Below are 27,378 nucleotides of genomic sequence, written 5' to 3'. Positions count from 1 at the left end.
GTGCGACGATGCACATGTCCGGACTGCGAACAAGGACGCAGGATACAAAACTTCTGGGTTTACGTTGTAATAAATGAAAACATCTTTTGTCCACCGACCGAATATTCCCTTAAGGAAGCTAGCTTTTAGCTTCACCCAGTCTGAGGTACACATCCGGCTGAACCGGCAGTAACAATCGCAGAGGTGCTCCCCTTATGCCCTAGCCAAATTAACGGGAACATAGGGCATAAACACAAGAGCCAGGCAACCCAGCATGGCCACATCTTAAGTCATATCGATGCATATAATGGTGAATAAGAGGCACATATGGAAAAAGAACACATATGTGATGGGCAAAAAGCCTTTAAAGTAATTATATTTAGCTTCCGTACAGGAAGCCGCCAGGTATTGCTTGCACACGTAGTGCGGCCGGAGTGATCCGGGCGTCCGCATTGTATTAAGTACTTTGTGTGAAGATGAAAAAGATCAAGAAAGGAAAATGGAGAGGACATAATTTAAAATGGGGGGTAAGGATACGAACACTGAGTTCGATGCTAGGCGTAGAATCTTTGGAGTCTGGCCGCGTTCCATGGGTTCGGCTCGAGTCTGTTATCGGATGCATTACATAAGCGGTACGCTCCTCCAGTAAGAATGTTATCAATGACGAAGGGACCTTCCCACTTGGGTTTGAGCTTGTCCTTCTTGTTCTCTGGTAGGCGTAGAACGAGTTCACCAATATTATAAGTTTTGGCCCGTACTTCTCTGCTTTGGTACCGTCGAGCCTGCTGCTGATAGAATGCGGAGCGGGCTTTTGCGACGTCGCGCTCCTCCTCCAGGGCATCCAAGTTATCCTGCCGATCTAACTCGGCTTCCTTCTCTTCGTACATGCGAACGCGAGGCGAATCATGTATTATGTCACAGGGTAATACTGCTTCTATGCCGTACACCATAAAAAATGGTGTATATCCGGTGGTGCGATTCGGCGTGGTCCGCAGCCCCCAGAGTACGGAGTCGAGCTCTTCGACCCAGTGCGTGTCCGACTCTATCAAGGATCGCACTAGTCTGGGTTTGATGCCGCTCATGATGAGACCGTTTGCCCGTTCGACCTGGCCGTTTGTTTGGGGATGGTAGATGGAAGCGTAGTCGAGCTTAATACCCATTTTGCCGCACGAAGTTTTCACTTCATCGACTGTGAAATTTGAGCCATTATCAGTGATGATGTTGTGGGGGACGCCGTATCGGTGTACGACCTCGGATATGAAGTCTATTACTGGTCCGGATTCAGACATTTTGACTGGTTTGGCTTCTATCCATTTGGTGAACTTGTCCACCATGACCAATAAGTATTTTTTTATGGCTTCCCCCTTTAAGAGGTCCGACCATATCCAGCCCCCAGACCGCGAAGGGCCAAGTTATGGGGATTGTTTGGAGAGCGGTAGGGGGCATATGACTCTGATTGGCAAAGAGCTGGCAACCGACGCAGTGTTGGACAAGGTCCTGTGCATCTGCTCGGGCCGTCGGCCAATAGAAGCATGTATGGAAGGCCTTGCTAACTAGTGCTCGAGCCGTGGTGTGGTGCCCGCCCAGTCCGGCATGGATTTCAGCCAAGAGCTGCCGCCCTTCCTCTTCGGAGATGCACCTTTGGAGCACTCCGGTCGCACTTTTCTTATAGAGTTCCCCTTCATGGACTTTGTAAGCTTTAGAACGCCGAACGATGCAACGTGCTTCATTTTGGTCTTCGGGGAGCTCTTGCCTGTTTAGGTAGGCTAAGAAATGCTCAGTCCACAGGGCGATTACAGCCATGATTTCGTCGGCCGAGGATGTTATTTCGGTGGTGGAGCCTCCGATTATGTCCGATGGTTCGGAATCTGGGGGTGTATTTGGATCCGTGCTAGTATTGCCAGACTCCCCTTCCCATACCACGGATGGCTTGAACAACCTTTCGAGGAATATGTTAGGTGGGACAGGGTCGCGTTTAGCGCCAATGCGGGCGAGGATATCCGCCGCTTGATTGCTTTCTCGAGCCACATGGTGGAATTCGAGCCCCTCGAACCGAGCTGACATTTTGAGGACGGCATTACGGTAGGCCGCCATTTTCAGATCCTTGGCATCAAAGTCTCCGTTTATTTGTGATATTGTGAGGTTTGAATCCCCGCGCACTTCTAGGCGTTGAATGCCCATAGAGACTGCCATCCGAAGACCGTGCAACAGAGCCTCGTATTCGGCTGCATTGTTGGAGTCTGTGTATAATATTTGGAGGATGTACTGGACCGTGTCTCCGGCGGGAGACGTCAGGACTACACCTGCTCCCAATCTGGCCAGCATTTTAGAGCCATCGAAGTGCATGATCCAGTTAGAGTACGCGCCGTACTCTTTAGGGAGTTCGGCTTTTGTCCATTCAGCGACAAAGTCAGATAATACTTGCGACTTGATGGCTCGCCGTGGCTTGTATGTTATGTCGAACGGAAGGAGCTCGATGGCCCATTTAGCGATCCGGCCCATAGCGTCGCGGTTATTTATTATGTCATTGACTGGTACTTTGGAGGCCACCGTAATCGAACACTCTTTAAAGTAGTGTCGTAGCTTCCAAGATGCCATGAAGACCGCGTATGCTATTTTTTGATAGTGTGGGTATAGGGATTTGCATGGGGTGAGGACCGTGGATACATAATAAACCGGCTTCTGGAGCGGGAATTTGTATCCGTCAACCTCTCGTTCGACGACGAGCACTGCGCTTACAACTTGATGTGTTGCAGCTATGTACAGCAGCATAGGTTCGCCGATATTTGGCGCTGTTAGGACTGGGTTACTGGCCAATAAGGTCTTTATTTCGTCCATTTCGGCCGTTGATGGGGTTATGTACCTAGGGTAGGGTCACGGACCTGTCCCAAGTAACTTACCCTAGGACATCCCTAGAAGAAGTCGCCTTCCAGTCGACCAACGAGGATCCAGTCGACCAACGAGGACACACTCGACTGGCCTGAAGGACTCGACCACGAAGACGCACTCGACCACCAGGAGGTCAAGAGGCACTCTGCACCGCAACGGCCTGTAATTAAGTAGACTTTATGATAGTAAAGGCACTTTATGTGGGGCGTTACCAGTAACGCCCCAGACTTAACTCACCTTAACCCTTCTCCTACGTGGGCTGGCTGGGGTCCTGGCGCACTCTATATAAGCCACCCCCCTCCACAGGCAGAAGGGTTCGGCACCTTGTAATCCATACATTCATAATCCACTCGACCGCCTCCGGGCTCCGAGACGTAGGGCTGTTACTTCCTCCGAGAAGGGCCTGAACTCGTACATCCTTTGTGCTTACAACCTCTCCATAGCTAGGACCTTGCCTCTCAATACCTACCCCCCACTCTACTGTCAGGCTTAGAACCACGACAGTTGGCGCCCACCGTGGGGCAGGTGTTTTAGCGATTTTGTGGAGAAGTTGCGATTCTTCCGAGTATTTTCATCATGGTGTCTGCTGGAGTTTCGATCGAGGGTCAAGAGATCCGTCTCGGCACTCTCACCTTCATCGCCGACGACTCCGCGTGGCTCCAAGAGGCTCCGCTCGACGTTGATGCGCTCCCCGTCCGCGGTGCGACGCATTTCCGCGCATGTGTCCGCGGCGTTCTGTTGTGGCAACCGTCGACCCAGTGTCGGTCGGTTCCTTCCACCCTCCCGGTCTCCCGCCAGCGCAAGCGCTCAGGTCGGTCGAGGCTTCAGCGATGGGTGAGTCACGCGGTGGCTCACCAGTCGACCACAACGCAAGTTGCGGCAATCGAGCCCAACGAATCTCTCTACGGCTTGTTCGATCAGTCGACTGGCTCCGGAGAGACTGCATCCGAATGCGGAAGCAGTGATCCAGCAGCGGAAATCCTGATGGTCAACGGGCCTCATAGCCCTCCCGGCTTCGCCCGCGGTGGTGGAGCAGGCGACGGCGGCGACCCTGCTCGAGGTTACGAAGAGTACCAGCCCGAGCCACTCGACTCTCTGCAAAGAGAAGAGCTTCGCCGCAGGAACGAGGATCCCCTGCGTATTCCTATCGCAGGAGAAACCCCCGAGGCTCGCGCCTTGGAGGAGGCGCGCCTGGCCAATTTGGCCGAGCGCACTCGACTGGAGAACCTTCAGCGAGCACTCGACGAGCGCGGCGCGGCAACGAGTTCCCGACACCAGTCGACGTCAACTCTTCCCGCCGACTCAGGTATATCGAACCCCGATTCAGAATTTAGCAGCAGCGACCCGTATAGCAGAGTCCATTCAGCCTTCGCAGTCAGAAGCTGGCAGAGGTTTGCTGCAGATCAGAGATCTGCTCCGGGCAGCAGGAGATCAGAATTCAGCCGTGTCTCAGTCGCGCAACAGGATTCACAGTCGATCTGTCACTGTGAATACGGTACAGTCGGCTCACAGCCCCAGATCGCCTCCGCGGCGCGAAGGGTATGAGCATCGGCGAGATCAATATGGCGACAGGCTCGACCGAGATGATAGGCGTCGAGTGCCTTATTCCCCTCCGAGGGGTGGGTCTTACGCTCTTCGGCAGCCAGATGATAGGCGTCAGTACAGTACAGGGCGTAGAGTTCCAGTTGACCCCAGGGAGCCAGGCTTCGACGCGCGATCCATTATCGTGCAAGGGTTGGTCGACCGGAACAGAGCCCATCGTGGTGCACTCGACAGAGAAGTGCCCACGAGCAGTCGAGTACATGTTTCTGGCCCTGAATGTTTCAGCAGAGCTATCAGAGCCGCTGTAATTCCCCCCAATTTCAGGTTGGCGACAGGAGTCAGCAAGTTCACTGGTGAGTCTAAGCCTGAAACTTGGCTTGAAGACTACCGAGTGGCAGTTCAGATCGGTGGTGGGAACGACGAGGTGGCCATGAAGCATTTGCCCCTCATGTTGGAAGGTTCTGCCAGGGCATGGTTGACCCAATTACCTCCTAGCAGTATCTACACTTGGGAAGATCTGTCCCGAGTGTTCGTCAGAACGTTCGAAGGGACTTGCAAGCGACCAGCGGGATTGACAGAGTTGCAAGTCTGCGTGCAGAAAACCAATGAGACTCTCAGAGAGTACATTCAGAGGTGGATCACTTTGCATCACACAGTGGAAAATGTCTCTGATCATCAGGCAGTGTGCGCCTTCAAAGATGGCGTCAAGAACAGAGAACTCAGCTTGAAATTTGGTCGAACCGGTGACATGACCTTGAGTCGTATGATGGAGATTGCTACCAAGTACGCCAACGGCGAAGAAGAAGACCGACTCCGAAGCGGCAAGCTCAAGCCGAGTCAGTCGGAAAAAGGGAATTCCAGTCGGAAACAGAAGCGGAAGGCTGAACCGGCAGCTCCTGGAGAGGCTCTGGCCGTGACTCAAGGAAAGTCTAAGGGGAAACCAAAAGGATCCTGGAACCCCAAGAAGGTGAAGGATAAAGAAGGGAACGACGTGATGGATATGCCATGCCATATTCACACGAAGAAAGATGAAGAGGGCAATATCATTTACCCAAAGCACACCACTCGCCAATGTCGACTCCTGATCCAGCAGTTTCAGGGAAAACAGTCTAAGGACAAGGAGAAGGAGTCGGACAAAGCCGAAGACAAAGAGGACAGTGAGGAAGGATACCCGCATATCAACTCCACTCTGATGATCTTCGCAGATGTGGAAAGCAGAAGTCGACTGAAAGTAATTAACCGAGAGGTTAACATGGTTGCTCCAGCGAAGGCAAATTATCTGAAGTGGTCTCAAACACCCATCACATTCGACCAATCTGATCACCCGACTCATATTGCCACCCCTGGGAGGCAAGCGTTGGTGGTCGATCAAGTTGTCGAAGGCACTCGACTGACAAAGGTGCTGATGGACGGTGGAAGTGGGCTGAATCTGTTATACGCAGACACGCTGAAAGGTATGGGCATTCCGATGTCCCGATTGAGCACGAGTAATATGAGCTTCCATGGAGTTATACCAGGGAAGAAGGCTGAGTCTCTCGGCCAGATAGCTTTGGACGTAGTATTTGGCGATTCAAAGCATTTCCGCAAAGAAAAGTTGACATTTGAGGTCGTGGATTTTCAAAGTGCATATCATGCCATTTTGGGGAGGCCAGCCTATGCACGGTTCATGGCTCGACCATGTTACGTGTACCTCAAATTGAAGATGCCCGGTCCCAAAGGTGTGATCACTGTCACCGGAGATAGGAAAAAGGCAGAGGAGTGCTTTCAGAAGGGCTCCAAAATTGCCGATTCCCAAGTGACAGCGGTCGAGTTCGAAGAGTACAAGCAAAACGCAGATCCGAGTGACTTGTTGCGATCCAAGAAGCCCGCCACAGAATCTGCATTCCAGTCGTCCGGTGAGACGAAGCCTATTCACATCCACCCGACCGACCCCGAAGCAGCTCCGACCCGCATCTCCACAACACTCGACCCAAAATAGGAAGAAGCGCTCATCCAGTTCCTCCGTGAGAACTGGGACATTTTTGCATGGAAGCCCGCTGACATGCCAGGTGTTCCCAGGGGACTGGCTGAGCATCGCCTAAGAGTCGACAAGTCTGCAAAGCCAGTAAAAGAACATCTTCGGCGGTCCGCCGTCCAGAAGAGAAAGGCCATCGGTGAAGAAGTGGCTCGACTGTTGGCGGCAGGATTTATCCGAGAGATATTCCACTCCGAGTGGCTCGCTAACGTCGTCATGGTTCCTAAGAAGGACAAGTCGCTCCGAATGTGCATTGATTTCAAGCACATAAACCGGGCCTGCCCGAAAGATCACTTTCCTCTCCCTCGCATAGATCAAATTGTTGACTCGACCGCGGGATGCGAGAGGCTGTCTTTTTTAGATGCTTACTCCGGGTACCACCAGATCCGTCTGTATGGACCCGATGAAGTAAAAACAGCTTTCATCACTCCATTCGGGTGCTTCTGCTATATCACCATGCCGTTCGGCCTCAAGAATGCCGGTGCCACGTTTATGCGAATGATTCAGAAGTGTCTGCTCACTCAAATCAATCGGAATGTGGAAGCTTATATGGATGATATTGTTGTCAAGTCACGAAAAGGTTCCGACCTGCTCGCTGACCTTGCCGAAACATTTGCCAACCTCAGAAGGTATGATATCAAGCTCAATCCGTCAAAGTGCACATTTGGAGTTCCTGGTGGCAAGTTACTCGGTTTTCTCGTTTCCGAACGGGGAATCGACGCCAACCCAGAAAAGATTGGCACTATTCTCCGAATGAAACGCCCTGTGCGAGTGCACGATGTCCAGAAGCTTACTGGATGCTTGGCCGCATTAAGTCGATTCATCTCGCAACTCGGTGAAAAGGCATTGCCTCTTTACCGACTGATGAAGAAGGCTGACAAGTTCGAGTGGACTCCAGAAGCTGATGCAGCGTTTGCCGAGCTAAAAGCTCTGCTCTCCACCCAGCCGGTGCTTGCTGCTCCAATCAGCAAAGAGCCTCTGTTGCTCTACATCGCAGCCACAGGACAAGTCGTCAGTACTGTGCTAACGGTCGAGCGGGAAGAAGAAGGAAAAGTTCTCAAAGTTCAGCGTCCAGTGTATTATTTGTCTGAAGTCTTGACTCCATCCAAGCAGAGATATCCTCATTATCAGAAGCTTGTGTATGGAATATACATGACCACGAAGAAGGTTGCTCATTATTTCTCTGACCATTCAATCACAGTCGTCAGCGACGCTCCACTATCAGAGATTTTGCACAACAGAGATGCAACTGGTCGAGTGGCCAAATGGGCGATTGAACTTCTTCCCCTTGATATCAAGTTTGAGGCAAAGAAAGCCATTAAGTCCCAGGCAATAGCAGATTTCCTAGCCGAGTGGGTCGAACAGCAACAGCCGACTGAAGTTCACTCGGAGCATTGGACCATGTTTTTCGATGGCTCTAAGATGTTGAATGGTTCCGGTGCTGGGGTTGTCCTGGTTTCCCCCAGAGGAGATAAGCTCAGATATGTGCTCCAGATTCACTTTGATTCCTCCAACAATGAGGCCGAATATGAGGCCCTCCTATATGGGTTGCGCATGGCCATTTCACTCGGCGTCCGTCGCCTAATGGTTTATGGCGACTCAGATTTAGTGGTCAACCAAGTGATGAAAGAGTGGGACGTAAGAAGCCCAGCCATGACTGCATACTGCAGTGCAGTAAGGAAGCTGGAGAAAAAGTTCGAGGGGTTGGAGCTCCATCATATACCCCGACTGAAGAATCAAGCAGCTGATGATCTAGCAAAGATAGGTTCCAAGAGAGAAGCCATTCCGAGTGGTGTGTTCTTGGAGCATATACATACTCCATCAGTCAAAGAAGATCCTTTTACCGAAGAAACTCCGCAGCCCAAGAGTGCCACAGATCCGACTGAAGTTGAAGTCCCAGCGGTGGTCGACTTGATCATGGAGGTTTTGGTAGTCATTCCCGACTGGACGATTCCATATGTTGCATATATCTTGAGGAAAGAACTTCCGGAGGACGAGGAAGAGGCTCGACAGATCGTCCGTCGATCTAAGGCCTTTACCGTCATCAAAGGACAATTATACAGAGAGAGCGCGACTGGAGTCGGACAGAAGTGCATTACGCCAGAAGAAGGTCGACTCATCCTCAACGATATTCACTCAGGGAACCTGTGGTCATCATGCGTCCTCTCGGACCATCGTGGCCAAAGCGTACCGAGCCGGATTTTACTGGCCCAAGGCGAATGAGATGGCAAAGGAGATAGTAGATAAGTGCGAAGGATGTCAGTTCTACTCGAATATGTCGCATAAGCCTGCGTCAGCTTTGAAGACCATCCCACTCGTCTGGCCTTTTGCAGTTTGGGGGCTGGACATGATCGGTCCTTTGAGAACAGGACGAAGTGGCTTCACGCATGTACTGGTGGCAGTCGACAAGTTCACCAAGTGGATCGAAGCTAAACCGATCAAGAGCCTCGACACCGGTACTGCTGTTAGCTTCATCAGGGAACTGGTATTCAGATATGGAGTCCCGCACAGCATCATCACGGATAATGGGTCGAACTTTGACTCAGAGGAATTCAGAACCTTCTGCAACACCCAAGGCACGCGGGTCGACTACGCGTCGGTCGCTCATCCGCAGTCGAATGGACAAGCAGAGCGAGCTAATGGACTGATTCTCAAGGGCTGAAACCGCGACTGATGCGTGATCTCAAACACGCGGCTGGAGCTTGGGTCGATGAACTTCCATCTGTGCTCTGGGGACTGCGGACCACGCCCAATCGGTCGACCGGAAGAACTCCATTCTTCTTGGTCTATGGAGCCGAAGCAGTCTTGCCAAGTGATCTTCTCCACAATGCTCCTCGAGTCGAAACCTACAACGAAGCAGAAGCTGAACAAGCGCGGCAGGATGCAGTCGACCTTTTAGAGGAAGAAAGGGAGATGGCTCTGATCCGGTCGACCATCTACCAACAAGATCTGCGCCGTTTCCACGCTCGAAATGTGAGAGGTCGAGCCTTCCAGGAAGGGGATCTGGTGCTCCGAGTGGATCAACACAAACCACATAAGCTTGCTCCTTCTTGGGAAGGCCCTTTCATCGTCACCAAGGTTCTCCACAACGGGGCATACCGTCTTTACAACGTCGAGCACAATATCGACGAGCCCCGAGCTTGGAACGCGGAGCTACTCCGCCCGTTTTACACTTAAGTTGTATCACTCGAATGAGTTGCAATAAATAGCTTCTGTAATTCATGGGTTTAGAGATAATTGTGTCAGCACTTTTTCTTTTTGTCCACATAAAAACTCCCCCTCAGTGGGTGGCTTAGCTGCGAATCCGTTTCGCCTAAGTTTGGAAAAAATCCTGTCGAGTGGTGAGCCAGACTCACACTCGGAGGCTTAGCTGCGAATCCGTTTCGCCTAAGTTATAAAAATCCTGTCGAGTGGTGAGCCAGACTCTCACTCGGAGGCTTAGCTGCGAATCCGTTTCGCCTAAGTTATAAAAATCCTACCGAGTGGTGAGCAATCCTCTCACTCGGGGGCTTAGCTGCAGCTCGTGCTCGCCTAAGTTATCAAAATCCTGTCGAGTGGTGAGCAATCCTCTCACTCGGGGGCTTAGCTGCAGTCCAAGCACTCGCCTAAGTTTATCAAAATCCTACCGAGTGGTGAGCAATCCTTCCACTCGGGGGCTTAGCTGCAGTCCAAGCACTCGCCTAAGTTATAAAAATCCTACCGAGTGGTAAGCCAGCCTTCCACTCGGAGGCTTAGCTGCAGTCCAAGCACTCGCCTAAGTTTATCAAAATCCTACCGAGTGGTGAGCAATCCTCTCGCTCGGAGGCTTAGCTGCAGTCCAAGTACTCGCCTAAGTTTATCAAAATCCTACCGAGTGGTGAGCTATCCTCTCACTCGGAGGCTTAGCTGCAGCCTCGTGCTCGCCTAAGTTATAAAAATCCTACTGAGTGGTAAGCCAGCCTTCCACTCGGAGGCTTAGCTGCAGTCCAAGCACTCGCCTAAGTTTATCAAAATCCTACCGAGTGGTGAGCAATCCTCTCACTCGGAGGCTTAGCTGCAGCCTCGTGCTCGCCTAAGTTATAAAAATCCTACCGAGTGGTAAGACAGCCTTCCACTCGGAGGCTTAGCTGCAGTCCAAGCACTCGCCTAAGTTTATCAAAATCCTACCGAGTGGTGAGCAATCCTCTCACTCGGAGGCTTAGCTGCAGCCTCGTGCTCGCCTAAGTTATAAAAATCCTGTCGAGTGGTGAGCCAGACTCTCACTCGGAGGCTTAGCTGCGAATCCGTTTCGCCTAAGTTATAAAAATCCTACCGAGTGGTGAGCAATCCTCTCACTCGGGGGCTTAGCTGCAGTCCAAGCACTCGCCTAAGTTTATCAAAATCCTACCGAGTGGTGAGCAATCCTTCCACTCGGGGGCTTAGCTGCAGTCCAAGCACTCGCCTAAGTTATAAAAATCCTACCGAGTGGTTAGCAATCCTCTCACTCGGAGGCTTAGCTGCAGCCTCGTGCTCGCCTAAGTTATAAAAATCCTACCGAGTGGTAAGCCAGCCTTCCACTCGGAGGCTTAGCTGCAGTCCAAGCACTCGCCTAAGTTCATCAAAATCCTACCGAGTGGTGAGCAATCCTCTCACTCGGAGGCTTAGCTGCAGCCTCGTGCTCGCCTAAGTTACCAAAATCCTACCGAGTGGTGGGCAATCCTCTCACTCGGAGGCTTAGCTGCAGTCCAAGCACTCGCCTAAGTTTATCAAAATCCTACCGAGTGGTGAGCAATCCTCTCACTCGGAGGCTTAGCTGCAGCCTCGTGCTCGCCTAAGTTATAAAAATCCTACCGAGTGGTGAGCAATCCTTCCACTCGGAGGCTTAGCTGCGAATCCGTTTCGCCTAAGTTATAAAAACCCTACCGAGTGAAGAGCGATCCTCACGCTCGAAGGCTTAGCTGCAGTCCAAGCGCTCGCCTAAGCACAGGCACCTTGCTTTGAACCTGCGAAGGACATTTTGAGCCGAAGGCAACCATATTCAAGCGCCAAATTCAAGTTCGAATCGATGTCTAAAGGGACCAAAAGTGCTCAGGCGTCAAGCCTGTTAAAGTTTGTCGGATACAATTCCACTCGGCATACCGAGGCAAATTTAAAAGAGTCGAGCCATAAGAAGTTTTTACCCCTCCTGTGGAGGGCTGGAAGGTGCGACGAATTCATCAAGGTCAATTCCGTCGGCGATCCGAGTGGCAGCTGCAAGGAAAGTCTCCATGAAGGACCTGAAGTCATGCTTCTTGGTATTGGCTACCCGAAGAGCCGCCAGCTTCTCCTCTCGTGCATCTTTGCAATGGACTCGGGCCAGACACAGAGCAACATCTGCACCACACCGAGCTGAGGACTTCTTCCATTCCTGCACTCGACCAGGGATCGTGTTCAAGCGGGCCATTAATGACTCAAGGTCATTCTGAAGTGTCTCCTCAGGCCAGAGCGTCGAGTCGATGCGAGATGTGGCGGCCTTCAGCCTTGCGAGATAATCCACGACGGATGCAACGCGAGATTCCAGTCGGAAGATATCCATGGCAACCTCGTCATTTACCGGAGAATTGACAGGGTCAAGGTTTGGCTCCAGTCGGCTGGTTTTTTCTTCAAAGTTTTGACAAAATTCTGCAAGAGTGATCACTAAGTCAAGGGGATAGTCGAATGGAAGAAGCCACAGTCAGAAATACTTGCCAAACATGGAGGTTTACCTTCGAGCATAAGAAACAGCTTCTTGGCAAAGCCACTCAGGAAGGCCTCCAGCGCAGTCTTCTTCTCAGTCAATTTGCTGACTTGATCGGTCAAGGCAGCTTTGTCAGTTCTCAGTCGACTGACTTCTTTGTTGGCAATCCCAAGAGCAGTCTTCAGGTTGGTATTGTCTTGTTCAAGCTTGGTGACTGAAGCTAACTTCTCGTCAGCAAGCTTGATCTTCTCAGCTAGCTCAAGGTCCTTCTTCTGCTGGGCCTCCTTTACCTTACCTGCAAGACACGGTAAGATCAGGTGTTGAAACAAGCAAGAGGAAAAGCAGTCGTCAAGGTCTCACCAAACATACCTTCAGTCTCCTCCTTCGCCTTGGTCAGCTTCTCCTGAACCAGCTTCAAGCTCAGCTCGACTTGAGTATGTTTCTGTTCTAGCTCTGAGTAGCGAGCCACAAGATCACAGGAGTTCTGCGAAGAACCAATCGACCAAACGTCAAAAATAATTCACTTCCGAGTGAAAAAGGGGAAAAACACACGTTTCTAAGACTACAGCCGAATACAAGTATTCGACCGTAGTCTCGGGGACTACACCCAGTGGGTGCACTCAGCGTGCCCCCACTAATCCTGTCAAAGACAAAGTCGACCAGTCGACCTCAAAAAAAAAAAAAAACAGTGTGCGAGACGCATTATCTAAGACTGTGATCAACTGCAAGCAGTCGACCACAGTCTCGGGGACTACACCCAGTGGGTGCACTCAGCGTGCCCCCACCGGTTAGTGAAATCCAGTCGACCAGTCGACTGATAGAAAGATCGACATTATAAAACCTAAGGCCGATTGCCAGCAGTCGGCCTTAGCCTTGGGGACTACACCCAGCGGGTGCACTCAGCGTGCCCCCCCTAACACGGAGTTTATTCGACACACCCAGTGGGTGACCAATATAAATCCCGGAAAAGAAAAGGAAAAGAAAAGTTTTTGGGAGCATATCCAACAGAACAAACAGCAGTCGACTGACCTGGACATTGCTTTGGAGGGCAGAGCTGGCGTCATAGGCTGCTTGACTCGCATCCCGGATGGTCTTCAGCTGCTCCATCATGAGTCCCGCCTGGCGTATCGCCTCCTTCGCCGCACCAGCCTGGTCCTCTGGGACGTGGTGAGTCGTGAAGAGGGAAGGCTGCTGAGCACTCGTCAGTGGGGTCGCGAAGGTCACCGTGTGTCGAGTGGTGTTCTCTCCCTCCACAGTCAGAATTTCAGGCGCTGACGCATCCTGAGACACCTTGCCGGCAGGCGCTTTCCGACTCCTCCTGTGCTTCAGCGGCTCCTCATCCTCATCATCATCAGGTAGATCGATAACAGTGTTGGGTGGAGCTGCAGAGAAGTGTCAGGATCAGAGATCGCGAGTCAGTCGACTAAGTATGGTATTAAGAACACGGCACCTGGATTCGAAGTGGCGGCATCCTCCATCTCGTGGTCATCGGCCCGGGCCGAGGTCTCAGAAGTAGCAGCACTGCAGCTCCAAAGGATCAGTCGACTAACATCAGTGTCGACCAGAGATAAAGTTCGCATAAGAATAAGAAAATATGAACAACACTATTACCCTGAAATGGTGGGGATGGACACCTTCATCTTCGGCAGAAGCTTGGCCGGCTTCGATGAGGCCACCCTGGGCTGCTTCGGCGCCTTTTCAGTCGGCGCCGGAGAGGTGGTCCGAGGGCGCTTGGTCGACTGGGCAGCGGTCGCTACCCCCTTACCACGTTCGGTCGAGGGGTCGTGGACAAGTTTCGACCGCCTTTCTGAGCGCGGTGGAACGACCTCCTCCTCCTCTTCTTCCTCGTCCTCGAGGTCATCTTCGTCACCTTCATCATCATCATCGTCGTCGTCATCCCCTGCAGCATCCGAGTCCCACTCCTCCTCTCCCTGGCTCTCGCCCCCGCTCGCCTCACCTCCGCTCGCCTCGCCCCCGCTCGCCTCACCTCCGCTCGCCTCGCCCCCGCTCGCCTCGCCTTCTTCAGTCGAAGTTTGTGCCCCATTGGGCATCGAGTACAGCTCGGTGAAGGCCTAGCAGTCGCCCAAACAACGATCAGTCGACCAGTCGACAGGATCGGCAGGAATGAATACAACAAAGACACGACGGAAAGCAGAGCAAGTGTACCTTGTTTGGGATGCTGTCGTGGTCGAGTGGAGGAATCCTTCTGGCTCCGCGCGGGTTGTCCCTGTTCCCGGTAACGGCTACCATCCACCTTTCCAGAGTGACATCGTCGACTTCTTCTGGATGGACTCTGGTCTCGTCCGCGGGCCCACAGTACAACCACATGCAGTGGCTCCGGAACTGGAGAGGTTGGATGCGGCGCTTGAGGAAAACCTCCAAGAGGTCCATGCCTGTCACTCCGTCCCGAACCAGCTGCACCACTCGCTCCATCAACATCTTCACGTCGGCTTTCTCCTCCGGAATCAGCTTCAGAGGGGAGGGCTTGTTCACTCGGTCCATGGTAAATTGAGGGAGTCCACTCGACTGCCCTGGCGTCGACTGGACCTGGCAGTAGAACCAAGTCGACTGCCAGCCCCTGACGGACTCGGGAAAAGACATGGGCGGGAATGTGCTATTGTTCCTCACCTGAATCCCCAGGCCCCCACACATTTGGACGACTCGGGTCTTCTCGTCACCTGGGCTCGCCTTCTTCACGGTCTGAGAGCGACACGTGAAGATACGTTTGAACAAACCCCAGTGCGGTCGACAGCCCAAGAAACCCTCGCACATGGACACGAACGCAGCAAGGTAGGCAATGGAGTTTGGGGTAAAGTGGTGGAGCTGCGCTCCAAAGAAATTCAGGAAACCCCGGAAGAAAATGCTCGGCGGCAAGGAGAACCCCCGATCGACATGAGTGGCCAGGAGCACACACTCACCCTCTTCTGGCTGTGGCTGCCACTCCTTCCCCGGCAACCTCGCAGCTCCGTGAGGGATCAAGCCCTCGTCGGCCATGTCGAGGAGGTCCTTCTCCGTGATGGTCGACTGGATCCAGTCGCCTTGGACCCAGCCTTTCGGCAGGCGGGATCTGGACGAAGATCCTCGGCGGCTTGTGGATCTCCCCTTCGCCTTCTCCGATGCCGATGCCTTCTTGGCACGCTCCAGCGCCGCCGTCTTCTCCTTGGCCATGGTCGCCGGTGGGATGCACGAAGGAGAGCGGTGCGGAGGCGAGAGCAGGCGCGCTGAGCAGGGAGGAAGGGAGCAGAGGGAGAGAGGGAGAATGCGGAGGCGCAGCACAGAAATCCTCGCCGGGCACATTTATAAGGTCCCTTCCGAGTGGCTGACGTGTGGGCCCGGTCGATCTAATCATATCTGTGAGCAGTTATGGAGACTGGATACGTGGCGAAAAAGGCGGCGCGGAGATCGAGGCGTCTACGCCCCGTCCCATCCGAACGCCGCGGTCCGCCCCGCTTCGCGCGCGCCCCCGAATTTCGCACCCCGCAAAATCCGCGAACAACAAATCTGCCTGTCAGACGCGGCGATTCCGGCGATCCGTCGCTCGGAGATCGACGAAGTTCGAAAGATCACTCGACGCAAAAATAGAATGGATCGAGTCGACCGAAGACGAATTGCTCCTTGTCAACGAAGAGATTCTTTGATCCAGAACAGCGCACAACTAGAGCGCAAAAGTTAATCGGAAACGACGTCGACTCCTTCTTCACTCGAAGCCTCAATCCATTCGGGGGCTAATGATGGGGTTATGTACCTAGGGTAGGGTCACGGACCTGTCCCAAGTAACTTACCCTAGGACATCCCTAGAAGAAGTCGCCTTCCAGTCGACCAACGAGGATCCAGTCGACCAACGAGGACACACTCGACTGGCCTGAAGGACTCGACCACGAAGACGCACTCGACCACCAGGAGGTCAAGAGGCACTCTGCACCGCAACGGCCTGTAATTAAGTAGACTTTATGATAGTAAAGGCACTTTATGTGGGGCGTTACCAGTAACGCCCCAGACTTAACTCACCTTAACCCTTCTCCTACGTGGGCTGGCTGGGGTCCTGGCGCACTCTATATAAGCCACCCCCCTCCACAGGCAGAAGGGTTCGGCACCTTGTAATCCATACATTCATAATCCACTCGACCGCCTCCGGGCTCCGAGACGTAGGGCTGTTACTTCCTCCGAGAAGGGCCTGAACTCGTACATCCTTTGTGCTTACAACCTCTCCATAGCTAGGACCTTGCCTCTCAATACCTACCCCCCACTCTACTGTCAGGCTTAGAACCACGACAGCCGTGGCTGCATCCGTCCACACGAAGTGTTCGGTGCGCCGAAGAAGGCGGTAAAGAGGTAATGCCTTTTCTCCTAACCTGGAGATAAAGCGGCTCAAAGCAACCACGCATCCAGCTAGTTTCTAGATGTGCTTGAGGTCTGTTGGTATAGCCAACTGCGACAGAGCTCGGATTTTTGCCAGATTCGCTTCAATTCCCCTATTGGAAACAATGAAGCCCAGCAGTTTCCCAGAGGGGACGCCGAAAACGCATTTTTCTGGGTTCAGCTTGATGTCGTATGTTCAAAGGTTATCGAACATAAGCCTCAAGTCGTCTATTAGGGTTTTGACGTGTCTTGTTTTTATGACCACGTTGTCCACATATGCCTCCACTGTTTTGCCGATTTGCTTTTCCAGGCATGTTTGAATCATGCGTTGATAGGTTGCGCCGGCATTTTTAAGCCCGAAAAGCATTGTGTCGAAGCAGAAAGGACCATATGGCGTTATGAAAGCTATTGCAGCTTGGTCGGACTCTGCCATCTTTATTTGATGGTATCCAGAGTATGCGTCGAGGAAACACAGCGAGCCGTGTCCTGCTGTGGCGTCGATGATTTGATCGATTCAAGGGAGGGGAAAGGGATCCTTGGGGAAAGCCTTGTTGAGGTCTTTGAAGTCGACGCATAGGCGCCAGGATTTGTCCTTCTTTGGTACCATTACCAGATTTGCTAGCCAATCTAGATGCTTGATATCTCTGATGAATCTGGACTCGATGTAACGCCCCGGATTCGATGCGCCAGGTGTCCGCCAGTTTTCGCCGTTGTTGCCTTGTCATTTGCTTGCGTGTGGCATTTTATCATGTCATCATGTGCATCTCATTTTGCATACATGTTCGTCTCATGCATCCGAGCTTTTTCCCCGTTGTCCGTTTTGCAATCCGGCACTCCTATGTCCTCCAGCGCCCCTTTTACCTCTTTTCGTGTGCGGGTGTTAAACATTCTCGGAATGGACCGTGATTTGCCAAGCGGCCTTGGTACACCACCGGTAGACCGCCTGTCAAGTTTCGTGTCATTTGGAGTCCGTTTCATACTCCAACGGTTAACCGGGGAACCGTAAAGGTCTCTTTTGTGTGCAGCCCAACACCCCTCCAAAGTGGCCCAATAACCCATCCAAACCCCCTCCATGCTCTCGGTCGTTCGATCACAATCGCGTGGCCGAAAACCGCACCTCATTTGGACACTCCTAGCTCCCTATGCCTATATAAACACACCCTTCCCCGAAATTCGCGGATGAAACCCTACCTTTTTCCTCCTCCCACCCCCAAACATGTCCGCGCCGCCACCGGACACATACGCCACCGCGCCCGGACCAACCCCAAGCCGCCACCTGTCCTCCCCGCGCCTCCCACCAGCGCCAGCCCGCGAAGCCCTTATGGAACCCGCGCCGGGCTGCGCCGGGCCCGGATCCGCCCGAGCCACCCGCAACCGCCCATCCCCGAGTGGTCTTTGCTCCGCCGCCTGCGCCCGAGCTCTCCCGCGTCTCCCATCGCAGCGCCCGCCGACGCCACATCGCTCGCCGGAGTTGCCTCCGCCGCCGGCGAGCACCACGTCCAGGCCGGCCCCGTCTCCTCCTACTCCATCTCCTTCCTCTTCCTCCGTGCTCATCTCCCTCTCTCTCCCGTGATGCAGAAGGCCGCCATGGATGGCGCACCAAGCTCCAAGTCCGGCCAGCGCCGCCCCGAGCTCCGTCCACCGCCGCCCTTGCCCGGATCCGGCCGCCCACGACTTGATCTACCCATTCCCGGCCATCCCGAGCCCTGCTGGAGTCCCATGCACCCTCCCCGTCGGCGTTGACTTCCGCAATGGCTGCTCTATACGAGGAATGGATCTTCCCCGACCTGGATCCCGTTTTCGTGCTGGTAGTTTTCCACTAAGTCCCAGAATTTTCATCTCCCATGCACTTGTTTAACCTAGCATAACTTCCTGCTCGTAACACTATTTTGCATTTATGGTATATCAAAATGTTCACCATGAGATGCTCTTCATTTCATTCCATTGTCTCATGTTTGTTTGAGTCCATCTTGATGCCCAAATCATTGTTGCAAGAGTGCTATATGATGTTAACCTGCTGAAACTGTTATAACTTGTTGTTTTGTCTTTTTCGTTGAATTTTGTGTGTGCATCCTATGAGCTTGATGTCTACATGTGTTTTTAACTACATCATGTCAGGTTTATAGGGGTGCTTGTCTTGTATTTTTGTGAGTCTTGTAGTGAGTGCTTTGAGCTTGTGAAGTAAGGTACTTGCTGTTGCTGTTTTGCTAGACTGATTCTGTTATATTATGATGCTATGTAAACCTGCTGCTACAAGCCTTTCTATACATAATCTGGAGATGTTTACTAAGGATGTTTTGTTATACATGCCATGATCTATCCAGTCATGCCCCTGGTTGCATTTATAGCCTGATATAACTTGTTGTTATCTTGCTCCAAACTTGCTAAATAATGTTGATGTCATCCTGTTAACATTAAGTTCAATGTTGTCATGATTGTTGTTAGTGATCCAAGCATGCTATGAACTTGCTCTTGCCATGTTTACCTTCACAAATATGTCATCTTACTATTGGTTTCATTGTAATGCCATGTGTTGCACTGCGGTGAGTGGTTCAAGCTCACCAACATGCCTACTTATTGTTGTTCCTGCCATGTCTGAATCTGTCATATCATTTGCCATGTTTGCATGGATGATACCATCTTTTCGGTTGATCTTTAGAATAAGTTTAGTAAGGGATTTTTGTTCTTTGTCTTTATTATTAGCATGCCATGCCTTTGTTTTCCATGTTAGGTTCCTGTAACATGTTGTTTGATAGCTCTAAACATTGCAACCTGATGTTATTTCTGCTAAGTCTGAAACTGTTATTATTTGCAATCTTGTCATGTCCTTTTGAGCATGTTCTAGTGATTTCTGGAGACTACTCAGTGTTCATGTTTTGTCATTCTTTACCTGTAATTCATGTCCATGCCTTTTGTTCTTACATTTAGGTGTTGTAGCATATTGTTTTGATGCTTGCTAGATGCCTAGTTGCTGTTTTGGACAGCTTATCCTTTAAACTTGTATTGTGTGTATGTGTTGAACCGTTGCTCCGTTTTGAGTGTGCTCTATATGAAACTTGCTTAGAATTGCATGAAGTTTCATATTATCATGTTGCATCCATGTTTTGAGGTGTTTGCTTGATGTTTGTATGCATTTTGCATCAATGCCATGTTTAACTTGTTTTCCTCATATCTTCTAGGTCGTAGCTCCGAACTAAATGAACTTTATATGTAACTTGACTAGAATTTCGTGTAGATCATCTTGGTGCATCTTAACTTGCTGTTTAACAACTTGAACATAAGGTTTATTCAGTTATGTACCAATTTCTAAACTTGCATATGAGGACTTACCGGAATTGTTATATGTTGTTTCTGGCGTCATTTAAACTTGCCTTGATGTGTTGTTCTTGTGTTGCATCATCTCTTGCCATGAGTAGCCTCATCTAGTTTTGTCATGCATCATGCTTCGTTGTGCATCTTGTCATGTTTATGTGTGGTTTGTTTACCATGTTGTGTGCTTCTTCTCGATAGTTCCTGTTTCGTTGCGATCGTGAGGATTCGTTCATCTACGCTTGGTTCGGCTTCATCCGTTCGTCTTCTTCATGGACTCGTTCTTCTTCCTAGTGGGATTTCAGGCAAGATGACCACTACCCTGGATCTCACTACTATCATTGCTATGCTAGTTGCTTCGTTCTATCACTTTGCCGCGCTACCTATCTCTTGTTGATCAAGCCACCTAAATTGCCATGTCAGCCTCTAACCTTTTTCACCCTTCCTAGCAAACTGTTGTTTGGCTATGTTACCGCTTTGCTCAGCCCCTCTTATAGCGTTGTTAGTTGCTGGTGAAGTTGAAGATTGCTCCATGGTGGACATGATTATGTTGGGATATCACAATATCTCTTATTTAATTAATGCATCTATATACTTGGTAAAGGGTGGAAGGCTCGGCCTTATGCCTGGTGTTTTGTTCCACTCTTGCCGCCCTAGTTTCCGTCATATCGGTATTATGTTCCCGGATTTTGCGTCCCTAATGCGGTTGGGTGATTTATGGGACCCCATTGACAGTTTGTCTTGAATAAAACTCCTCTAGCAAGGCCCAACCTTGGTTTTACCATTTGCCTCACCACCACCTACTTTTCCCTCGGGAGTCGCTCTCTCGAGGGTCATCTTTATTCAGCCCCCCCCCCCCCCCCGGGGCAATGCTTCTCTAACTGTTGGTCCGAACCAGAGCCACTTGCAGCGCCATCTCGGGGAATCTTGAGGCCTGGTTTTAGTTGTACGTAGTGTTCATCCGGTGTTACCCTGAGAACAAGATATGTGCAGCTCCTATCAGGATGTCGGCACATCGGGCGGTCTTGCTGGACTTGTTTTACCATTGTCGAAATGTCTTGTAAACCGGGATTCCGAGACTGATCGGGTCTTCCTGGGAGAAGGAATATCCTTCGTTGACCATGAGAGCTGGTGATGGGCTAAGTTGGGAAACCCCTGCAGGGTATAAACTTTCGAGAGCCGTGCCCGCGGTTATGTGGCAGATGGAATTTTGTTAATGTCCGGTTGTAGATAACTTGACACCAGATTCGAATTAGAATGCATCAACCGCGTGTAGCCGTGATGGTCTCTTCTCGGCGGAGTCCGGGAAGTGAACACGGTTTTGTGTTATGATTTGACGTAACTAGGAGTTCAGGATCACCTCTTGATCATTGCTAGCTTCACAACCGTTCCGTTTGATCTCTTCTCGCTCTTATTTGCGTATGTTAGCCACCATATCATGCTTAGTCGCTGCTGCAACCTCACCACTTTACCCCTTCCTTTCCCATTAAGCTTTGCTAGTCTTGATACCCATGGTAATGGGATTGCTGAGTCCTCATGGCTCACAGATTATTACAAAAATAGTTGCAGGTGCAGGTTATGCGATGATCATGACGCGAGAGCGACGCTTGCTTACTTTGGAGTTCTTCTTCTGCTTCTTCTTCGATCAGGGGATAGGTTCCAGGTCGGGAGCCTGGGCTAGCAGGGTGGATCTCGTTTGAGTTTCTGTTTGTGTTTCATCTGTAGTTGGATAGTGCTCTTATGTAAGATGATGTTGTATTCGTGTGGCATTTTATGCCTTTTGCATGTATCCCCATCTATTATGTAATGTTGATGTAATGATATCCACCTTGCAAAAGCATATCAATATGTAGTTCTATCCTTGGTGGGACCTTCGAGTCTCCTTAGGATAGTATCGCATATTGGGAGTGACAAGTTGGTATCAGAGCCTCAACTGACCTTAGAAGCCCCTTGACTGATCGTGTAGTTTGGCCGTTGTCGAGTCTAGAAGAAAACTATTTTCAGAGTCTGGTTATATCAGAGAGTAGTAATTCTTTTTACTCCTCAGCCTCTTCGTCGCTCTGTTGAGGAATCTTGACGTAGGTGTTTTGAATTACTCCTCTTCCAAATTTTCTTTAGGATCATGTGGTTAGTTTCGTGAGTTGTCCATCCTCTTTTGTCCGGTGCATCTCTCGTCAAGTTGACTCGAGCCTCCTCATATTTGAGTCCAATCCTCAGTTGTTGTTTTTTCACCCGCCCACCCCTTTTTCATCTCAGAGCCGGAGTCCGTAATCGACTATCCTTCCTACTCGTGTGAAGTCTTTGCTTTCTTTCCTCAATGATTTCAACCGGTGTTTTCTCTTCAAGATATTCGTTGGTTCCCCGTCCAAGTTGCCTTTGTTTTCCCGCCCTCCCACCCTTTTTCTTCCCGGAGTTTGAGTCTCTTTCGACCATCAATTTCATTCGTGCGGAACCTCTTCAGTCCTTTTTCAATTATTTCAACTGGTGAATTCTCGTCTCGTTCGTCATTATTCATCTCTTTTCTTCTCCGGTGGACCCAATTCAAGTTTTTCGGTAGTGATTATATTCTTTCCCTTGGATAAAGTGTTTTTCCTGCCCGTTCGCCTCTCGTCAGTTTATCCTTCCGGAGTGCTCAAGACATCTCAGGAGATTCGTCTGTGTGTGAATTAATTCGAGGTTGTCACCTCATTCAAATATTTCAATTGTTCCGGTGCATCATCTATCTGTTCAACATCCCTTTCCAACGGTGTTTTTCTCTTTAGTGGGCCCTAACCCACAGGTCTTTTCCCAGGATCTTACCTGACTCTTCCAATTCCCCTGGAGTTATTCTAAATTCTTTTCAAGTGTGACGTAAGAATGAATTTCATCAGTCGCATGCCTTCTCCAAGATCGCTTTCAAATTATTTTCATTGTTGCCTCAACCTCTTCGCTTTTCGTTCTCCCGGAGTGCCTTAACAAATTTTGGTGGTGTTTCTCGTCGTCATTTGAAGACCGAAGAAGAGTTTTGCCTCTAAATCTTGTCTGTTCTCGCGAAGTTTCGTGGTTCTAGCTTCATGTTATCCTCTCGAATTATTCCTTTTGTCAGATATTCCTTTTCTTACCCATCCGGAGTATGTCAGGAGTTGTTTTTCCATTTCTTTTCACAGGAGGCCATCATTCTAGAAGAATTCTTCGTCCTAACATTTAAGCTACCGTTATCCAATTATCCCGGTGCTTCGTTCAAGTGTTCTTTAATCAGCTCATGATCTCTTTGTTCTTTGCATCTAAATCCCCTCTAGCATATTTGTTTTTCTAATTCTTCCCGGTGATTCATTCTCTTTCACAAGTCATTTTCTAATTCTTATGGTGGTTTGTTCAAGATTCTTTTTCCTTGATTATCATTTTAATTCATTCATTTTTTTTCAATCCTACCGGTGGTTCATGAAGACTTTCTCGAGTTTTGTGCTATCACTACAAGAAATATGTCAACTTGTGACCTTGACTATTGGTCAGTGAAAGGTCATGGTTTTTCATTTGCGACCTTTTTGTGACCAAAAAGAGAAGGTCAAAAGCTGGCGGTCGTAAACTAACTATAGCGACCTTTCTTCTGGAATGGTCGAAGACGTTTATGACCAAAATATGTCCACTGTGGTGTTTTGGTCACTAGCAACCTCCCCAGGCCATGTAGGCATCCAGCGTGGCAAGCTGATGTGGCACAAGATTCAGCCCGGTCCATTTTGGTTTTCTACATGGGCCTAGCCCAACAATTCATCCTTTTCATACTTTTTTTTGTTAATTTTCGCTAACTACATGGGCCTGGCCCAGCAATTTGGCCTTTTTATTTTCTGGGACATGGCCTTTTTGCGAACCATTTCATTAAGCTTATTTTCTGGTTTTTCTGAAATACACACTGTTCCAGTACACTATAGTTTGGGCCACAGCCTTTTTAGAGCCCAAATATTATTTTGTCAAGTAGAACATTTGGTCTTTTTCATTCACAGATTTCAATTTACACATTTGGACAGCAAAAAATCAATAAATCTCTCAATTAACTGATTAAATCCAGAAATCATCTAGTAAAATACTAACTAGAGCACATACACGTTTGCACGTCCAACAAGTGCACATACAATCAAAACAGATACACAAGCACCAAAACTTGGTGGCAACATCAACTAAAACTACGGCGTGCATCTCCAACCTTCTTCTGATCTTCTGTCACAGCAGCAGCAACCTCGACAACATTAGATCCTGATCTAGATAAGTTATTAGTGAAATACACTGGAAGTAAATAATATTCTTTCAAGAGGCTAAAATTTATACATACATGCCCAAATGCCCCAATTCAGTAAACACTAAGCATGGCATAACAAAGCTTCCAACAACTTGAATGCAACAGATTAACCTGATGTTGTTCCACAATAATAATCTATACATACCTGCATGGTACATTGGTACAAAGTTTAGGTAATGAAATGAACATCACTATAGCACTAACCTAAAGAAAATTCCTATTCTACTACCACGACCATCCATTCTACTAACAATACTAGTAAGTGCACAGAGACTAACATCACAAGGCAGGAGACAATTATGACAATTTTGGCAAGTTGGAGAAATCATTTAGTCAGTTTTGGTATACTTAGGTTATGAGCCAAAATAGACCAAGCAAAAAAATCAGTAACTGGTGATGCATGAGCATGAATATGGTATAGAATAGAGCATATTAACATTAAGATTTGGGCCTTCCAACTTTACTGGTCATACATATACAAAATTGAGCATGAATCATTGGTCTTAGTTGTATATGAGACTAGTTGGGCTGTGTATTCTAAGCTCCAAGCAGGTTACAAAAGAAATTGAAGATGAACCGTATATAACAGACTAAAATATCAAATAGAAACCCAAAAATTAAATACGAGTATAACAGGAAGGATTACAACAGGTTCAATTCAATTAATTTCTAAAGCATTGAATCAGTAGCATAAGCATGCAACAACAACATAAGAATTTAATCAACAGCGGCGTGAGTATAAGCATTAAATTAGCAGCAGCAACACAAGCAGCACCACCACCAGCACAAGTGCACACCTATTCAAGCTAGTAGCAGTCTAGCAGGCTAGCAGCAGAAGCATTCAAACAAATAGAGAAGCACAGTACAGCAGCAAAAGCATTAAAAGAGCAGCAAAGCAGGTTGAACTGTCACATGTCATATCTTATAAACTTAGGCAAGTGTTCTCAGGTTATCCTTAACATCATGCACTAACTTGGGTAATTAGCATCAAACAATACATATCAGTACAAGGCTAGGCAAGATAATAAAGACTTGGGAAAAGATAGCAGAGTTATAAAAAATGATATGTGCCCTTAAAGAAAGGGTAGTGTCAAGTGCGGCCACATACATAGGCATTAGCCGCACCCATGACCCCTGGACACTCTCACAACCGAAGAGGAGATGCCTTGCGTATTGTCTCCTTCGAGTCTGTGAGAGAAAGAACGAGGTGGAGGTCAGTACGCGCATCAAGGATGCTGCTATTCTGGGTCAAGCTAAGTCAAGGGCATAAGAGAATTTAGTCAAAAAATAAAATAACATGTGAACATCTTGCACAAACTATCATCATTTATAAAAAAATACAAAACAAATATGCATAAAGCTGTAGAATGGTTGAGTGCTCATACTTATATTATATCGGACAATAGCATTTAGCAATAGTGATGATCAACTACACTATTCGCTTATCATGAACAATTAATTCTCAAGATGTAGAAAGCTTGTTTACAATAGTTTGGGTTTTAAAATTTGTCATCTTGAAACATCACACTACGAAATGATAGGAAAGATCACAGGAAATAGGACTGCCCTGATCAAGTATACATAAGCATAAAAAAGATCAAACAAGCTCATTGTGCATTTTCTTTTTCAATGTGATGCACAATAAGCATAAGTAACCACTAGGAAATAACTTGCTATCTACAGGCCCTATTATCGGCAACAATAACATTAGGCAAGGAAGAACAGTATATTTCCAATGCAATTTGTTAGACAACATTATGTGGGGGCTGCATGAGTGTTATGTGGGGGCTGCATGATCTGTCGTTTTAAAATGCTTCCTAAAAATACAAGACTGGAAGAATGCAAAAGGTGCATCATCTATGATATGTTTAGCATTTCTATTTGAACTGGAATAGGATTGCACAAGTGTATTCAATTCAACAAGTAGTCTGAACCGTTGCATAAAAGGAACTGCTGGTGCTAGCAAACCACACCTCATTCTAATAATGTTCACAAGTGTATAATAAGGTTGATGCCGAGCGGACTGCACACCTCCTGGATGAATGCCTTGGCCTCTATCTTTGTTGCTGCTGCTGCACAAGAAGAAGAAGAAGAGACATGTGCTAAGAAGGAAGGAATGGATCCAGAAACAACAAAGGAGCAATAGGTAGTTGACCTTTGTGCCCTTGACATTGGAGCTCCATGGACCTGAGCTTGGTGGTGACCAATCAATAGCCGCTGCACAAGGAGAGAGAGAGAGAGAGAGAGAGAGAGGAAAACAGAGGTTAATCACGGGTACCTTGGCAAATGGGCATTGTAAAGAAAGGCATGCATATATAGCTACCAACAGATATCATTTAGTAGACATGGAAAAACAGCAAAGAATCTTGCCTTGATATACATATCTAATTAGAGGTGAATTGCCAGATGTGACCTGGAAAAGATTGCCTTCTTTCATGAATGAAAGTATGATCTCTCCATGGCCAATTTGATGTTTGTTCAACAATTTACCCTCTGGATTTATCATTTATTTTTCCAGTGTCATTTAATATATGCAGAAAGCAAAAGAGAATAGTAGTGGCTTCTCTACTGTTGGTGATGCCTTGCAGTTGAAACTGCACGACATGTACGAAACTAATCAGTCTAGTTAAAACTAATAACCCCAATTAACTCCAGCAGTTGCCCTTGGCCAGCTGCAACTAAAATATGGCAGGTACAATCTATATCAAACTAAGCTGGATAGATAACAAGCCAACTACATCCAGAACGCTTGCACATCAAAATTGCAGATACATCAGCTATGCTTCAGTGAAGCCAATGTGGTGCTTCAGAGTGTCGGTCCACAAAGGGGTCTTCTTCAGGGTGAGCCTGGCCGCGTAGACAGCAGCCACGACGACCATGGAGGGCTTGGGCTGCACCAGACCGTACTGCAGCAGCGCCAGCTCCGCGAATAAGAAGACGGTGTTCACGGATGAGTTCACGGATCAAATCTTTCCCATTTGTCCTACGGCAGTGCATAGCGTAAGGGCGTTGGTTGAGCGCATACCTTATGACGGAGTTGGAGAACATCTTCTCGGTCTGGCGGCGTCGAAGGGAGTTGAGGTCACCGCCGCTGCAGCGGTCGATGGCGAGGACGCCGTGGAGGGCAGGGAGCAGCGGGTGGCGCAGGGCCAGGAGCAGGTCGCGCTCGAACCAGATCCTCCAGTGTCCGTCCCTGCCGCCACTCCCGCCGCTCTTCTTGTGCCGCGCGGCCTCCTGCGAGACCGCCTTGAGTGCCATGGCGACGTCACCGGCGCCGCCCTCGCCCTCGGGCACGATGTGGAAGACGACGCCCTTGGCGCTGCGGCCGAGCACGGAGAC

Source organism: Triticum aestivum, chromosome 2B (genome assembly GCF_018294505.1).
Source record: "Triticum aestivum cultivar Chinese Spring chromosome 2B, IWGSC CS RefSeq v2.1, whole genome shotgun sequence".
Taxonomy (NCBI): Eukaryota; Viridiplantae; Streptophyta; class Magnoliopsida; order Poales; family Poaceae; genus Triticum; species Triticum aestivum.
The sequence above is the reverse complement of the archived record's forward strand: the minus strand, read 5'-3'. Positions refer to the sequence as shown.